General features: G+C 44.7%; 1 long non-coding RNA gene across 1 annotated transcript; it reads right to left on the bottom strand.

Moving 5' to 3' along the window:
• Positions 1-6,120: 6,120 nt before the first annotated feature.
• LOC147880063 (uncharacterized) lies at positions 6,121-7,442 on the bottom strand. Its single transcript, XR_015540698.1, has 3 exons — positions 6,994-7,442; positions 6,704-6,890; positions 6,121-6,422 (listed from the first exon to the last, which is right to left on the bottom strand). It is a non-coding gene; the product is annotated as an uncharacterized LOC147880063 (long non-coding RNA).
• Positions 7,443-11,498: the final 4,056 nt, after the last annotated feature.

The following is an 11,498-nucleotide window of genomic DNA, read 5'->3' on the forward strand; positions in this document are numbered from 1 at the left end:
CTCATCCCCACACTTTCATGCCACAGTCCTTTCAATTTCCACTGGGACACGGACGAGCTAACTCATCAGAGGCTTGGGAGACCTTGCTGATGGAGGTACATAGCATTCAAGAGCGGAGATGGAGTTGTCACGCTTTGCACAGGAACAGACCCGCTTCACGAAGGGGCAAGCGCGTCTCATACAAGAGCAAGCTCAGGCTATCCGAGACCAGGGTGATCTTATTCAAGGACTCACACAGGAGATCTCACACCTCGGACAGGAGGTCACTGCTATACGCACAGTCCCAAGGAGCACCATAGTGGTGGAGGCACAGATTGCGAGCATGCAATCTGCCATTGAGAAGACATCCAGATGGGTCGACGTAGCCAAACGGGAACCTTCAAGGGTAACCGTTTCGGCTACCCTCTTGGAGCAGCAGCAGAGAGCCAGTAAGGCTCTCAACATCAGAGTACGAGGGATCCCATGCACTGAGGCTACACCGATGGCAGATGCAACGGCCTTCGTGGCCACTACTCTAGAGGCAACTAAGCACAGGATTGAGAGAGCATGGCGGGTCGGGAGGGACCCCAACTAAGAGCAGACCCTTATCATACGGTTTCATGACGCTCAGGCATGACTCTCGGCTTTACGTCGTAGGTCAACCTTACGAGACCAGCCAGCGATCTCTATGGATGAGGACCTCACTCCACTACGAATTGAGGAGAGGTGCTTCCTATTGCAGCAGCGAAATCAGGCCCACAAGGAGGGAAAGTGGGCAATAGTACGCGATGGACGACTCCTTACAGACCCCCGTCTGTCACCCACCTCCTCTCGCACATAGGGGGGGGGGGGGTCTATGAGACTCAAATATCCGAGACCCTATCCTGCACCATCTAGAACTGTAATGGTACCTTTATGGTCAAAACGAGGGAATTTCTCGAAATCCTACACGTCACGACATAGTCTTTTATATAGAGGCACATCAGAGTCCAGAGGGCCCACTACCAGTAGTCAGGGGGTATATATGGGAGTCTGCCTACATAGATGAGACAAGGGGTTCGAGGGTCAGGAGGAGTCGCAGTCCTTTACAAATCCACACTTTTGGGGGCCATCTCAGTAGAGCAGAGAGATACACATTCCAAGTTCCTCTGGATCCGGATTCGACACATGGACAGCCGGGATCTGTTTATTGTTGGTTGCTACTTCCCCCCTGAGACCTCCCACTTTGCCAGAGATATTCGAGGTGAGGATGAGACATCCCCATTTCCTGCTCTTTATCAGTCCATTGTTGACTTCTCTAGCCACAGATAAGTCCTCCTGGTTGGGGACTTCAACGCGAGGACAGGCGCTTGTCAGGCACCACTCCTTGACTTCAGGGATGATTCTATATATATATACCTTTGTAAGACTAGAATAAGTCTAATGATTCTACTCTACTACCAAACATTGACCTTGAGGAGGCAAATATGCTAAGGGTTTCGGCTGACAGACGAGGACCTTTCACATCCTATGGGCAGGGCCTATAAGACCTCTGCAGGATACATGATCTCGTTATTTATAATGGTCTTGACAGATCACCCGCGTTAGGTGGTTTCACATGCTTTCCATATGAGGGAGGCTCCAGTGTTGTGGACTACATCATGGGATCCCCTGCCTTCACATCTTGCATCACTGACTTTACTGTAGTACCTCTCCCTCTAGGGACTGATCACACCTATCTTTTCTTTAGCATTTCTACTCCCCTTCACACAGCACTCTCCACCCCGCTTAGCTATTACTCCACCTACCATGATATACTCTTTGATCGCGATCACTCACCTACTTACTCTCGCCGTCTATACTTACTTCTCACCTACATTGACTTTATACCCATATTAGAGGATTGTGCTACCCTAGCCACCCGCTCACTACACGAGGCTGCTCTCCACGCTTTCCCCCACCCCACCCGCTCCACCCGCCCACCACCCCCTGGGACCGTACCCTGTAATAGCTGGTACAATGATGAGTGTAAGGATTTCCACCGTCAGCTCAGATTTTGAAACCAAAAACAGTCTTCCGAGCCAACCAGAGAGACAACGCGAGTACCGTTCACTGGTACGCAGAAAGAAACTAGACTTTGTTCGCCATAACAAGGAGGAGCTACTGAACATTCTGTTCAGTAACAACTCTAAGGACTTTTGGCAGAGATTTTCTAGAGGGGCAGTCCCCCTCACCACTCACTGACACTCAGGTGTGGTTTGATTGTGCACGCACACTCTATGATATCCCAAATCAACCAGTCCTAATCTCTCACATATGCCACATCCCACATCCTGCACCCTCTTCACTAGGGGGGGGGGGTAAAGGATGCTGTAATGAAACTTCATAATGGCCGAGTGAAGGATCACGAGGGACTATGCACTGAGTTCATTGCATATGGGATTAACCCATCAAGGAGGCAAGTACACGGAAGCAAAGAATTTACTGTTGCTTTGTGGATTTCCGCAAGGCATTTGACACGGTTCCAAGAGTCCGCCTATGGCACCTACAGGATTTGGGTTACAATCAGGAGATCATTTTGGACTATCATGGCACTTTATGAGCGTTTTAGGCAAAGTCCGGGAAGGATCTGGGACAAACGAGATCATGAGCACTATCGGGGTCAAACAAGGGTGCCCATTATCACCTACCTTGTTTGGCCTTTACATTGACGAAGCTTGAGACAGTGATGCAGACACAGGGGGGGTACGTTGCTCTCTTGCGGGCACACTAATCCGGATATTGCTTTACGCAGATGACGTGGCTCTCTTGTCTTCCTCGACAGAGGATCTCCAGAGACACCTTGACGCACTACAGTCCTTTTGTGAGTCTCATGATTTGAAGGTCAACCTGGGTAAAACCAAGGTTTATGATCTTCAATACATCTCGAGCCATTATACGCCAGGAGCAGTTCGCATTTGATGGGTCACCTGCTGAGGTAGTTGCATCATACACTTATCTTGGGGGTCGTCTTTTTCGAACCCATCTTCACTATGAGACCCGCAATGGAGACACGCTTGGGCAGAGGATATGCTTCATTGGCAAGACTAGAGAGGCAGTGCTTCCGCTCTCACTTTCAGGATCCATGGACCAAAGGGTTGCTTTTTGACTCCTTGGTCCGCCCAACAGGGATGTATGGCAGTCCATGTTGGGGGCCAGACTTATCGGATACACAGTGGGCCAAGGTGGAGCAGCTACAGGTTCTCATGTTATCACGGATGATCCTTGGTAAGCCATCCGTTCCTCACCAGATCATTCGGGTAGAGTTTGGGTCACCCCCATTACAGCTAGATGCTGCATTTCAGGTCATCACATATCTGTACCGAGTCAGGGAGTATAGGGATTACACCTCTAGACGTAGCAGGCTACCATGGCTATCACTGTCCTCTTCTATGGCACTTGTAGCAAGGGGAGACCAGAGGTGCTGGTATGCATGCACAGAGAGATGGTTTGAGGGGTTGGGGCTCCACATGGACAGACTACCTCCATTCCAGTACAGTATGGATGCTCTGTTTTCTCCCCTCCTATCACACGAGGCCAACCAAGTTATCTGTGAGGATCTACTACAGCTACACACATTCCGGACCTGGTTGGGCCCCAGTGATCTTCCAGTGAAGCTCGGCTTCTACAGAGATCACTTCTTACATATCACAGCAGAGGGTTTCATTGACCCACCATAATACACGCAGATTCACCTACCCCACTCGCTAAGGATCTCTCTTGGGCAGTTCCGGGTTTCCTCACACAGACTTCGTATCGAGAGCGGCAGAGCAAAGCAACTACCCAGGGAGAGGCGCACATGCACATTGTGTGACATGCAGGAGGTTGAGACAGAGGAGCATTTCATCTTCAGGTGTCCTGTTTACTATGAGATCCGAGGGCATTTCTACTGCCCCTTCAGAGATAGCTATGGGATTTTGGCCCGTTTCCTCTCTTACCCAGACCAGCGATGTTTGACAAGTTTCATTCATGAGACACTTAGACATCGCGAGAGGATACTCCGAGCACGGAACCAAGATCAAACTTCTTCCTCGGCTGATCCCTCTCGGAGCTCTATCACGGAGTTCTTTCAGCCAGACCACGTAGACCCCCGCGGGACGAGGCCTCGACATGACCGTGACCCGAAGCCAGTGACACGACAGCTCAAATAGAGGATTGACACATAGATCACACTGGGGACATCCCCTCCTTATTTAGAGTCGAAGCCTGACCGACAGGGTGGCCCTGGTTAGACGCAGAGCTTCGACCAGGAGACGTGCCAGGACTTCACCTTTGAGGGGGTGACAGCACTCTATTACCAACCTCATGCCTCCACTAACTCATCCATCCTGACGTCTTGCGGTTGATGATGATGATGATATTGATGATGATGCTGAGACTGATATATAGTCGACTACCGACATGACTATGTTGTACTTGGACTTAGTACTGCCATTTTGCATTTTTTGCATTGGTGTGGATGCTCGTTTAGTCGCTCCACTACCACAGCTCATTGTATCAGGTTTTCCACAGTCTCATAGACCCATCGGTCTTCCGAAGACTTTAATAAACTTTCTCTCTCTCTCTCTCTCTCTCTCTATCTCTCTCTCTCTCTCTACTCAGGCCTTTCCTTTTGTTCAGCCTCTCAACTGTCTGCTTACCTCACGGCAATGTAGTCCTAATGCCCTAAACGCTGAGATTAATCTTTCGGTACCTCATTGTAGCTCCATGGCCCCAAGAACCAAAATTCCCATGGGAGAAATAGACCTAGATGGGAACTAGAACTCTCAAGGGACAGGTAAGCTTGGATGGGACTTATGCCCTAGAAGGTGAAAGAGAGCGAGTCTAGGGAAGAAGTTGGGGAGGAACTTGATGAGGCTTGGGTTGGAGCTCTAGAGGAGGGGGAGGGGGGAGGATGAAAGGATTGCGAAGAAATCTACTACTACAAGGTGTGCTCAGGGGTGGGGTATCGAGGACTGGTGAGTCCTGGAATGGGTGACAAGGGTGATCAATTAGTAGAGAGGGAGCAGGGAGAGTTGGAGAGGGATGGAAGACGGGAAAGGAATGCTAGTCTACTGAGGAACAAAAACTAGCAAAGGGGGGGAGAGTAGGAGAAATAGGATGTCTAACAAGTGGAGTGAGGGTGGTAGGGGCAAGGACTAGGAGGGTAGGTACAGAGGAGGAGGGGCTCTGACACCTGCCCTGAAGCTATTATGATGATATAATGTTTATCTACATGCTAAGCATGTCTCATATGCTGGATGCAAAACAAGGCTGAAGGAGGGAGAGAACCATATCCAAAAACTGCATATATGTATATCCAAAAAAAACTGTACATAAGCACTTCCTTAATCAAACCACTCTAACCCCCTCCCTTATGGGAACGCGACCATACACACTCACTACAGATCTTGGGCCCCCGTTACCCAATCAACATGAAACAAGTCCTATATGAAAGCTCAGCCGACACCCCACCTCCCTCTGGATTCCATAGTGGAGGTGGATTTACAAAACAACCGAACACATCCTCCTACACCACGTCACTAAAACCCACTAACCACCCCTAGTAGCAACAAAATAATATTTCACATAACATTGTTGGTGTTGTTTTATCCACTAAATGTAGTTTATTTTGCTCCATAAGCTTTGCTAATTGCTCTTGCTCGAAAGCTTTGGTAAGCATGTCAATGTTTAAATCCACTAGCACAAATGTTGGGTACCTCGGTGGCTTTTGGTCTAGTATTTATGTCGATTGAGTGCTGCAAGAAGATGCCAAGGGCACATGGCCCAATTCGATACATTGCTATTACAAACATTGATTACCTTGGATTTGGCTGAAAATGTACCGCAATTATTTCAAGTCTAACTACTGTGATTGTTCTACTTGAAGTCAATGAAATCCCTGCTATTACAAACATTGATTGCCTTGGATTTGGCTGAAAATGTACCGCAATTATTTCATGGCCAACTACTTTGATTGACACTCTAGATCACACATATTACTATTTATGTTAACTCAATGGAATTGACTTGACTTAAATTGACAACTCATGAGTCAAAAGAAGATTTACAAGAGATGGGCCATCTTCGAGACAGTAATAGTGAAGAATTTGAAATCAAAAATCGATCTTGTGTAGGGAGGGAGGTAGCTGGGAAGGTATTTGTTGTCGCCTTGGCAAGGCGGTGTGTCAGTGAAGTGCGTCAGAGCAGGTGTATGTATATATGAGGGCAGACGAACCCAACCAAAAGATGTATGTCCCCTCATCACACCCAAACAGATTAAACAATTGTTTCCCAAGAATTCTTGATGAGCATTCGTTGCAGTTTCAATCCAATCTTGATGTATGTGTTTCAGTGGAGCTCTTATCTTTCCATTCTATTGACGGTTACATAATACAGACTCGCATGACACTGGAAAGCTGCAAAATTCGCAAGGCAACATCCACCTACAGTTCCATATTCTTGAGGTTAGACATTGATTAGGCGAACAACTCAAACTCGTAAGGATGCAAACTTTGCTTGACATTTTGCAACCCAGATCTACTGTATACAAATTCAACTATTTTGTGCCATCTTGAAACTGAACAATCTACGTACAACAAACGTAGGCAACCATGTGAGGGAGGTTTCACAACGATGAGAGATTTCAATGCACCGTTCCAAGAATGACACCTTTAATCGAGACCTTCGCCAAGTTCTGACCTGTAGCAGTAGAGATCCGACCTACCTCAAAAAGTTTGACGCTGCTCCTTCTCAGCAGCAATTGACAAAATAAAGATGATGCTCCTTCTCAACGCCTTGGCATATCACAAAAGTAAATTTGTAGAAGCGTGGCCAGTGACACCACCCTATTTCACGATTGGATTTATTGTTGCTCCATTTTCCTGGTAGACACTTTGAGTGACCTTAGTCTGCTGCAAACACCGACCAATTAAACATACGTCTTGTAAAAAAGGACGCTTCCTAAAGTTGCTTCCAAAGTATAACCTCCAAAAAAGACGCTTGACAAAATAATACCTAGCTGATGCCTCCTCCTCAGCTTCTCAATGCTTGGAATATCGTAGTGAACATCCACAACTTTATATAGAGAAGAAACAATGCAGACCCAAAAACACCGACCAAAGACCATAGGTCGGGAAAAGCTTCTTGAAGTCCTGAAGTTGGACACTTCCCGACGTTTGCACTTGCCGACTATGACCCTTTGTATGGTTACTACAATTAACATCTGAAAATCATCCCCAACATGCAGAGAGTCGGTGAGTTGCTGCAAGAAAAAGGCGAATCACAAAATCAGCATTCGCAGTAGTGTCATGCGTGACTCCATCATTCAACGGGAAATCGATCGGACTCGATAAAAATCCAGGGAAACAGAATGTGCCTACTTCCACCCAAGAGATGGCTGGAAATACGCCGCAGAACGAGCACGATGGGAACCATTCTGGGGCACTCAAACGTAGAGTTGATGACCCAAACCTATGTTTTCTCCAGACTCCCCACATTGTCAGCTCGTCAGGCAGAGTCCGCATTTCGATCGGTCGTGTCCCCATCTAAGGGGCTTAGCACATGGGAAGAAATAGGATGGGAATGGAAAAAGGTGGTCCCAAGTGGTCCCATGCATATTTCTATCCTATTCCCATCCCACCATGTCCTAACAAAAAAAGAACTAGGGATGGGTTTAGGAGGAAGAGGACACATGGCATCATTTCATGTGTTTAAGAGGTGGGGACCTTGTGGGGACAAGGACACATGTCATCCTTCCATGTTTTTGAATCCCAAAAAAAGGGGAACCCATTCTGGCTACCAGGGTCTAGAGGCCATGGTGCAGGATGGGAGAAAAAGTGGCTACTCCCATTCTAAATCCATCCTAGACCACTTGGTGTAGGATGGGAGTAATGATGACAAAAATATTCCCATCCTAAACCCATGCTAGCCCCATCCATGTGCTAAGGCCCTAAGAGCCACAATAGGCTGGGTTCTCCCATCAAGAGTCCTTTGGTTCAAAGAGTACATTCCGCTTGTTTGTTGAAGCTACAGCGACCGAAGATTCTTGAACCCAGTATCCAACCCAGCATTCGTGCTAAGAATTCAAGAATCCAGTCCCATGTCTGAAAACCACTATTGGGAGATGCTGATGGAGAGGCAAAAGGCGGTAAAAAGGAAAGTCGTTCGTTGGCGAGTCATCGAATGCTCAAATTGGTAAAGGCAACAGAAGAGAAAAAGTGTGGGTAAGCAGATTTGAACCCGGGTCACCTTGGACAAAGACAAAAGGTTTTACTACCGAGGCAAACATCTTCCACGTTTCTCCTGAACAAAAAAATGCTATATGTATATTAAGACTTTGAGAGATGCAATGATTTTTAACCCTAACATGTAAATGTAAAATATGTGAATTGACATTATTTCTATATACCTTCTATTGAATGCACGTTCTAGACTTACATACTTAGCAGTGCCCCCCCCCCCCCCCCCCCCCCCCTCGAGGTTTATTTTTAGTGTAGTTCCAAGTAGAAGTTGAGCTATAATATAAAATCTCTAACCTCATCCGTTTGTTTAGATGACTTGTACCAATCAATTTGAGTACTTGCAAGGCTAAAATTGTATGAGAAAGTCATGTTAGCTTCTAGGAGAATTTATCACTTTAGAGCTATAAACATTAGTCCAACAATAGGCTCTAGATTTTCAATTGGGCTAATAATAGTCGCCCCAAGGTTTTTCAACACATTCATGAACCTTTCTAGAAAAATAATCCATTGGCTTAGCAAATTGACACATTTTGTGTAAGCCATCTCACCTTAGGGGGATACACTACTAAGAAACTGTAGATATCATGTGCGTTCGAAAGGTACTTTAAAAATCTATCAACTAAAAATTTCCCCTAGTAAACCCACCCCTGTTTGCTTGTGAACTAATGGATGTTTTTCAAATTTTGAATTTAAAAAATACCCAACCTATTATTGTAATCCTCTTTAATTTTTTCCAAAGTGAATATTAAAATATCTCTCCTTTTGAATGTGCATGGTACACTAAATTATTTTGAGGTGAATCCCCCACACATCTCACCCACAGGGTGCATGACTGAATGCAATTGGATATCCATAATAGTCGAAAATATTAACCTACTACATTTGAACATATAAGTCCATGTGCCTACTACATTTGAAAGTATTAGTGCATGCAATATGTGAATTGTCATTTAGATGGACAATATTATGTACTCACATAAATTTCATATCATATTGAGCACAAAAGTGCTCAAGTTATTGATGGAATGTCTAATATCTCCCATTACATAACCTAACAATGCAATTGGGTGCACATATTGTTTCGCATGAGAGATGTTTCACTATGGGCAATTCAAGCTTCATATTCATTCAAATGGAACTTGAACATGGTATAAGATTTCTAAAAGTTGCAAGAGATTGTAGTAATTGTGTTCACTTTAGATCACTAATGTTTCCATCTTTAGGGGGAAAAATCCTTTAGGGAATGCATGTATCCTATTAGGATTTTCACTATGGAAATAACAATTTTCACATAGATCCCCTCTCTTCATGTAGAAATCACCTTGCCCTTAGTTAAGCTATCCCCTCTCTTCATGTAGAAATCACCTTGCCCTTGGCTAAGCTTGGCCAACAAGCTTGTCTTTATTCCATATCAATTAGGACTTTGCATGATTTGATAGCGTCACTATCACTGCCACTAACCGTTCTCTTCCATATGGTTTTAGCCACTCACTAATCATATGCTTCCATAGCAGGATGTAAATGACCCCTTTTAGAAACCATTAATCGATCAATTTTTTAAAATAAACAATTGATGGCCAAACTAAATTGTCAATCGAAACCCAGCGATTTAAATTTCCCTTATCTTGATTCCTTTTTGCTTTCTCTTTTCACTCCTTTTTTATTAAGCACAATTAACATACCGTGTAGGGTGCAAAAGAAAGAGCATGTGGCATCCAAAGGCAAAACTTAGGACTTTGTGTGGAATTCATGCATTGTAAATATATGGTCATGTTTTGCACTCTATAAATAGTTCTAAGTCTTAGTCATCTATCGTCCTATGGATTTGCTTAGCGCATTTTTGGAGAATGTCTCTTTTGGAGACAAATTTTGCTTAAGCATACTTTTGGAGACATATTTTGCGCTCTATTTTTGTACATGAGAACTCTTGTTTAAGAATAGTATTTTTGGCGATATTTTTTATATATGAAAACCTTCTTGGATTCCACTTGTCTTTCATAAATATTTGTCATTTCAAAACTGGATTTTCATAATTGTCTTAAGTAAATTAGTGTCCTTTCTGCGTTGATGTCATTTCATAATTTTCACAAGTGATTAATTGTCTTAAGTAATTAATTGAGTTTGAATTTCATAATTGTCTTTCCGCTTCTTACCCACTCTTGTGTTTGTTTTTGTCTTTATGTTTGTGTCTACATTTGTCCAATCTCCCCAAATTAGACATGGGATCATGTCATGCATCCGATGAGTATGGAAACCCTCGTAGGAGGAGACATCATGATCTCTACTCTCCAAAGGACTTTGATTCCACTTAGGTGACTCCTCAGGGGCCCACCCCTACAACAACCCCTGGCCCAACACCTCTCGGACCTAGCACTGCGACCTCTCGGAGAACTCCTTTGCTAGTAGCCCATGGCTTCATTGGAAGTCCCGACGAGTTTGTCACACAGATGAGCGATGCGGAGGTAGCGAGATTCTTCTCTCTGTTATCCCAGAGGTCCTCAGCTCTTCCCTGACGGCTGGACCTACTCGACAGCCGTTTCCTCTAGCCCCTTTGACCGAGGGGTCATCACCTAAGCGTACCTATCATAAGGAAAGGAAGAGTAGGAAGGGTCGAGGCTACTGTATTGACTCGGGAGGTTAGGATGTACCTCAGATGGACTAGATTTCATTAGTATCGAACTTCTTAATGGCATGGCTATTGCACAACATGTGCACTTCGGTCCCTTTCCTAACTATTGTTATCTTTGTCATTCAACCTCTCACTTTGTTAGAAACTAGCCTAAGCAGGCGGCAAATAAAAGTTGGCCATGGGAGAAAGTATAGAGGATCCGCAGAAAATGTCATTGCTAGCAGAAAACTCAGCATCCATTGATGCAAGAGGAGGCTCAACGTGTCAAGAATCAATGCTTGTAATATAAGTGGCTACGCAAGGGTGCCAGCCCAATGCCTAAGCATGTGCAATACACTACTGTATGTACATATGTGTATGCTCAACCTGGAGGTCTTTATGTTTAATAAATCAATTTTTGCATGCTTCTAATATTAGATGTATCATTTCTTACGTCTTTTGCTGAGGGGGTTCACTCAATAATTTATGTGACTATCACGTGAGTTCAACATAAGGGAATATTTAATTTCAAATTTCCTCCCTTTTTCACAGACAAAAGGGTGCCAAAAAAGGTATTTTCAAAAAAAAAATACAAATTGAATTGGAAAAGAGTGCATTTTATTAATGAAAACTTCACAAATAAGGGGTTGTATAAATACTCAGGGGGTTCA

This window comes from Dipteris shenzhenensis, chromosome 33, assembly GCF_047967505.1.
Source record: "Dipteris shenzhenensis isolate YYH24624 ecotype China chromosome 33, Dip_SZ_1.0, whole genome shotgun sequence".
Taxonomy (NCBI): Eukaryota; Viridiplantae; Streptophyta; class Polypodiopsida; order Gleicheniales; family Dipteridaceae; genus Dipteris; species Dipteris shenzhenensis.